Raw genomic sequence first — 7141 nt, forward strand, 5'->3', positions numbered from 1 at the left:
ATTTGGGCTTCTATTTTATCTGCGTCATATCTGCCTGCCGAGATGGAGGCGGGTGGTGGGGCGAAGGAGCTGAGCGGTCCCGGGGGTGAGATGGGCACAGGAGGAATGCAGATGGAGTCAGCAAGACCGGGCATCTCAGAGACCGTGGAACAAGAGGCAGTTCTCCCAGCTGCTGCCAACATGGGCTGGAGCCCTTGACAAAGTTCAGAGGCATCCGATTTATTATTCTATGCTCCGCCCTTCTGCTGGATACTCCCTTCTGTGCCTTCTTTTCCCCTCTAAGACATTCTCTTTCATCTGAGTTCACTCACTTAAAAATAAAAAAATATATAAAAAAATAAAAATAAAAAATAAAAAAAAAATAAAAGGGAGGCGAGGAGGATGATTCCAAGTGAATTTTCTAGCTCTGCATCCCCGCAGGGAAGGCTGAGTCTCTAGAGCCCTGCAGAGACCCCAGAGGAGGCTGTCAGTCACTGGTCACCGTGTGGGAGAGAGGTGAGGGCTGAAAGGGAGGCGGCTGTCAGAGCTGAGTGCCTGGAGAGAAGTGTCAGCCAGCTTGGCTGTATTTCAAACAGGAGCCAGGGAGGGAACACATGGTATCTGATCAGACAGTACGATTTTAATGTCCGATCAAGTGTCTTAACATTAGGATTTATTTATATTGTTCTGTTTTGTGCCTCCATGATGCTGTCATCTTTTACTTCCTTTGTGTTTGCTCTCCCGTCTCACCTGGTCTGGAAAACTGGTACCTTCAGAGGCAGGACCTAAGCCAATGTGACTTTTCCAGTTGCGGGCACTCTGTATTACCTGGTATACTGCTTGCCGTCCCCCAAATTCCATCTCCTCAAGTCATGTAGGGAATGTCAGTCAGAACCTAAAATTGAGCTATATTTGTCTTCAAAACATACTGTGCCTTTACAGTAGGACACACTCCGAGAGGGCCAGCACTGGTCTGAGGCCGCAGACAGAGCTGCCAAGGAACAGGGCCACCCAGTGACTGCTCCTTCCTTTCTTCCTTCAGCCTGTAAGCCACCTGCAAATCCAAAATGCTGCAGTTGAGGGCTTTTCTAGTATTTACTTCAGGGTCTCTTGCCACTTCAGGTTGGTGCGCTTACAATTATCGTTGGGGAGGATTTGGCTCTAAGTGAGCCACTAACATCTGTTTTCCTATGCAAAGTGCCAGTCGGTGGGGAGGGTGAGCTTTCATTCCAAGGCCCTTGTGTCCTGTGCTGTGTGAGCTCTTCACTCCAACATCAGTTAAGTATATTTGTGCTTCCATGTTTGGGACAGAGACCTGCCAGTTACACAAGGAGAAAAATGCTCAAAGTGGAAGAGAAATAAAGGAGGCAGAACTTGGCTTCCACACAGGAAGTGACTCGTTTTCTGCACACACGCACACACACCCTGAAAGAGCGATGTCAGGAAACCCCAATTTCCTTTCATCCAATAGAAAGCAGCCACCACTAGGAGCCCAGACTCTGGGGTTTGTTTCATAAAATAATGTGCTTTTAAAGAATCACATCAATCTTGTCTATTGCAAAGACTTCCCTCCGGGAGTGTCCACTCTCTGAATAGCCACTTCAGAGGTACAGTGCTCCCTCTAAGAGAACTGAGCTAATTACATTCATGTCTAATTCAAATGATTCTTTTTATCATGATGACAGCTGACTTTGAAATCAGTCTGAGATTCTACAGGGATTTTCCGTAATAGGAGCATAAAAACATCACAGAGAAGCAGACCTAATTACTGTGTCCCAATGCTGGCAGTATTTTATTGCCCCCCCGCTACTTACATTGGAAGCACTGAAAGAGAAATAGAATCACTTAATTGTTGAGTTTCCAATTTTGGAGGAAGGAGCAGGGACTCAGGATGGGATTCATTTTGCATGGTCCTATTTTCATATTTGGAGATGTCCACTGTGTCTGAATTAAGGAATACAATAGAAAAAGTTCAAAAGTTTGAATTTTGAGATTGTTCAGTTTCTTTTTGTTTGTTTGTTTGTTTGTTTTGAGTGTTTTTTTTTAGCTAGTTGTTTGGGGTCACTTTTCTTTTTAAAAAATTTTTATTGTAGTATGGTTGATTTACAATGTTGTGCTCTGAAAAGTGAATCAGTTATACATATGCATATATCCACTCTTTTATAAAATTAATTAATTTATTTATTTTTGGCTGCATTGGGTCTTCGTTGCTGTGCACAGGCTTTCTCTAGTTGCCGCGAGCGGGGGCTACTCTTCATTGCGGTGCGTGGGCTTCTCACTGCAGTGGCTTCTCTTGTTGCGGAGCACGGGCTCTAGGCGCACAGGCTTCAGTAGTTGTGGCACTTGGGCTCAGTAGTTGTGGCTTGTGGGCTCTAGAGTGCAGGCTCAGTAGTTGTGGCACATGGGCTTAGTTGCTCTGCGGCAGGTGGAATTCTTCCCGGACCAGGGCTCGAACGCGTGTCCCCTGCATTGGCAGGCGGATTCTTAACCACTGCACCACCAGGGAAGTTCTGTCCACTCTTTTTTAAGATTCTTTCCCCATATAGGTCATTACAGAGTATTGAGTAGAGTTCCTGTGCTATACAGTATGTTCTTTTTTTTGTGGTACGCTGGCCTCTCACTGTTGTGGCCTCTCCCGTTGCGGAGCACAGTCTCCGGACGCACAGGCTCAGCGGCCATGGCTCACGGGCCCAGCCGCTCCGCGGCATATGGGATCTTCCGGGACCGGGGCACGAACCCGTGTCCCCTGCATCGGCAGGCGGATTCTCAACCACTGCGCCACCAGGGAAGCCCAGGAGGTTCTTATTAGTTATCTATTTTATATATAGTAGCGTGTATATGTCAACCCCAATCTCCCAATTCAAGAGCTCTTTGTTTAAAGCTGTCCCCTTTGGCTGGACTAAAGTTTTCCTTGCATTTTATTGCAGCCTGTCCTCTGAGCACGTGTTGTGTAAAGACCCTCTTCTGGGCGCTCAGTTTCCCTAACCCTCATCTCCTCTGCAGCCACCAGGCACCGGGCATGGACACTTCTGACCTTAGCAGAGGCAGAGCTCGTTAGAGGACAGGATAGGAGTCCCAGTGCACACAGCAGTGAGACCCCACAAAGTGACTGAATCTTAATGACGTCACTCTCTGTCCTTACACTTACCCCTCTCTGCCCCCGCTGCAGCTTTCCCCACCTCCTATCCCAGAGACGATAAAACAGGTTTCTAAGAGGGCAGTGTGCCATTCTACAGTACCATTCTAATCTTTGGCAGGGAAAAAGATGGGGCCAGTTTTGTGCATGATCACGGTGGAAGATGCTTCCATGGCATGATTTTTTTTTTAAGTCTAGGAGAACTATCATTTTTAAATTTATTAGTCTATCATATATTTTAGAAGACACACAGGATGAAAAGAACTTGAAGAAACGTGCCAGGAATACCGACACTGTTAATTCAAGGGACCAAGAATCTATAATTTGGCCCCAGGCCATCTTTCAGAAAAGACTTTCTTCCACCTTTGAGTCCACCTAGATGTAAGACAGCCTGCTCGATTTCATTGTTCTGGAAACTCTTTCTAGGAAAATTTTGATAACTGATACAATATTTATGACTTCTGGGGAAGACAGGAAAGAACAGAGAATTTTTCTCATTTACAATTCACTCTTGAATTTTATTAATTTTAACGAAATTCAGAAACTTTAATTCAATGTCCATTGGGCTTTATTGATATCTCTGTTTTGAAGAATATATAAAGTTATACGTAATATTTATTTTCTTTTTCCTTGAGAGAGTTATACCTAGACCTCCTCAGTCTACTTCCATAAATATGAGAGTGATACATTATGTAGGTTTAAAGTTATCATGAAAATTTGGATGTAAACACCAGGAGCTTCTTTAGTCAGCAAAAACCCTTTGGACCTTAAAGCCTGATAACGTGGAACTGAAGGACAGAGTTGTCTCAGAACACCTTTGTAATTCACTTATCTGAATACAGATTAGTAATAATACTTGGAAGTGAACTGGCTTTCTAATATCAGCAATGAGAAACTTATGACTGAGGCTTAACGTTTCAGGATTACTCTGCCCTTCCAACCACTGGAGTCCAGCTAGTGCTATAGTGAAAAAAATCAATATTGCAGTTGTCATGGAAACTGAGATCACCTTGGAGATGATTAATACCCATAGGGCTAACAGTGGAGGCTACAATCACATCATTTCTGGCCAAATTAATCATGATCAAATAAAGAGCAGCAAACACTTTTATAAAGGCCCATGAGCCCAAATCCTCTTTTCCAGACCACGTAAGTATTATCAAGTTTTGTTCTCTGAGAGTAAAGAAGTCTCCTGGTAAACAGTTATATTTCAATTTACTGAAAAACTTTTTTCTCCTTCAAATGTAAGGGGTGTTGAATGACTCTGTCAGGGTGCAGAAAAGAAGGTCCACCTCATAAAGGAAAACTCTCAAGCATTTTTTTCCTATTATTTTTTTCCTTTTGCTATGCATCCTCATCTTTTGAGAATCAGGTGAATCTAGATTATTATGATCTTTGAGATTTTAAAAGTTTGTGGCTTTTACAGAGATTTCCCTGCTTGAGAGAGCTTTGCCAAAACCATCAAATACACTATGATGTTTTCAAGAAAGTCTATTATTGGACAGGAAGAAATTATTATTGTGTAAACAAAAGAGTTCTTAACGGAATGTCAAGACAATAAAAAAACCTTTGTCACCGGGCATGGTTGGTTGAAGATTAGACTGTCCTGGTTTTAAAAGACCATAAAGTCATTATCAACAAAGATACTGTTTCAGTTACATATTTCTCTCAGAAATTTAAGTATCAGAGAGAGAAATAATTATAGAAATAGTTGTGTTTTTCAGGTAAAGAGGGTTACATTATTAAAATATTATTAAAAATTGATATTGTCAAAGGTGATTGTTGAGATGTTTATAATTTACTTTATAATACTTCCTCCTGGACAAAGTGATATTACCTTAGGTGTATTAATATTGAGGAATAACATGGCTTCTGTAGCAGAAAATCTGAGAAATTGCAGAGGTTTAATTCAATAAAGATTATTTCTCAATTCCTACACAATCCAATTTTAACAGCCCATTTAATCGTAACATTACTATTTTGGAAAAACTCAGCTTTTTTTCCTTTCTGTGTAAGGAAAAACCCAGTTCTTCCCTACTGTGTTTCTCTCCCCTGTGAGTCTACCATTACTACTCACACAAACACTTCACTTCTGGTCACCAAATATGTGGAGGTTTTTCCCCATGGCAAGCAATTCTCTGCAACCTCAGCTGGGTGTCCCACAATTTAAGTCAGTTCTGATGGTATCTACCTGGAGATAGTGTCAGATCCTACAGGTAATGGCTCAGTCCTACAAGACCCCCTGCCCATGCACACACACACTTCAGATGCCAGTCACAAGCTCAGGTTCACCTGTGCTTCTGACCAACCAGCTATAGATCACGGGTTCCAAAGACCCTCCTTGGGTTTGCTTAATATGCTAGAGTGGCTCACAGAACTCAGGGAAACACTCAAGCTTACCAGTTTTTTAAAGGATATGATAAAAGACATAGATGAACAGCCAGATGAAGAGATACATGGGAAGGGGTCTGGGAGGGTCCTGAGCTCAGGTGCTTCTGTCCCTCTGGAGTTGGGGCGTGTCACCCTCCTGGTGTGGATGTGTTCAACCAGCATGGAAGCTCTGAACCCCCTACTACTGGGATTTTATGGAGGCTTCCTCATGTAGGCAGGATCAATTATTAACTCCATTTTCAGCTCCCTCTTTCCTCTCTGGAGGATAGGGATTGGGACTGAAAGTTCCAAGCTTCTAATCATGGCTTGGTCTTTCTGGTGACCAGTCCCCACACAGGAGTCATACATGAGCCCACCCAGAGATGCCTCATTAGAACAAAAGATGCTCCTAGTGTTCTTATCACTTAGGAAATGACAAGGGTTTCAGGAGCTCTGTGCCAGCAACTGGGAGCAGAGACCATTTACAGATATTTCCTGTTATTTCAACTTACAAAAAGAGTCCATGGATTTCATGTTCCTCCTTAAGGGGATCCAGTGGAAAGTATACAATACCATCTATAAAATGTTCTGCCAAAAAACCTCACTGATCAGACAACCCATACACAGGACATATGGGGCAGTGAAACCTGTCAAATAACACCAGAGGGATGCAATCAGCTAAATCCAGAATGTGGAAAATGATATAGGAAAAATACTTTGTTTCCTTCAACAAAGAAATTGCAAGAGGAAAAAAAAAGGAGGAGAAATCTAAAGATTAAAAGAGACTTAAGATATATTAATCAATGGTAAGGTGTGGACTTTATTTGAATCCTGATATGAAGAAACTGACAGGGGAAAAAAAGTATGAAACAATTGGAGAAATTTTAATACCAAGTGAGTATTTGATAATATTAAGAAATTCTTGTTACACTTTTTTGAGCGTGATAATGATGTTGTGATTAAATTAAGATGCGAGAAGACTGCTTTAGGGCTAAATGCTGAAACATTTGCAGAAGAAATGGTATGTCTGGGACTTGCTCCAAGATAATTCAGAGGTAGCGGTAGTTGGGGTGAGACCTTTACCTTTTTGTTTTTTCAATCACTCAGCAACAGAGACTTTGCTAATTAGTATTATGATGTTAGAAATGAGTTTCCATTGTTAAAATCAGTGGCTTTCTAAAAGCAAAATGGCTGTGAGAGATGGGCTTCCGCTTGTCAAATCTGTGGTATTCAAGACAAGAGTATTGGCTGAAATGTTTTGGAGTTATTCCTACACATTTATGAACAGGTTTTAAAGTCCTGAGATCTGTTTTATTTCACTCTTCATCTTTTAGCCATAGGGATGATGCCTGAGGATTTTATTCTTAAATTGCCCTACATCCAAGATATCGGTTCAGAAGATTCTGGTTGCATTTATTCCTTTTTGAATAACTGGATCGTGACTGTAGAAGAGTGATTCTGAAAGTACGGTTCAGGGACGTCTGGGGGCCCTGAAGGCTTGAAAGAGGTGCATGAGGTCAGAATAATTTTTTTAATAAAAAGGTTCTGGGCTTCCCTGGTGGCGCAGTGGTTGAGAATCCGCCTGCCGATGCAGGGGACACGGGTTCGTGCCCCGGTCCGGGAAGATCCCACATGCCGCGGAGCGGCTGGGCCCGT

The sequence above is a fragment of the Physeter macrocephalus genome, chromosome 10 (genome assembly GCF_002837175.3).
Source record: "Physeter macrocephalus isolate SW-GA chromosome 10, ASM283717v5, whole genome shotgun sequence".
Lineage (NCBI taxonomy): Eukaryota > Metazoa > Chordata > Mammalia > Artiodactyla > Physeteridae > Physeter > Physeter macrocephalus.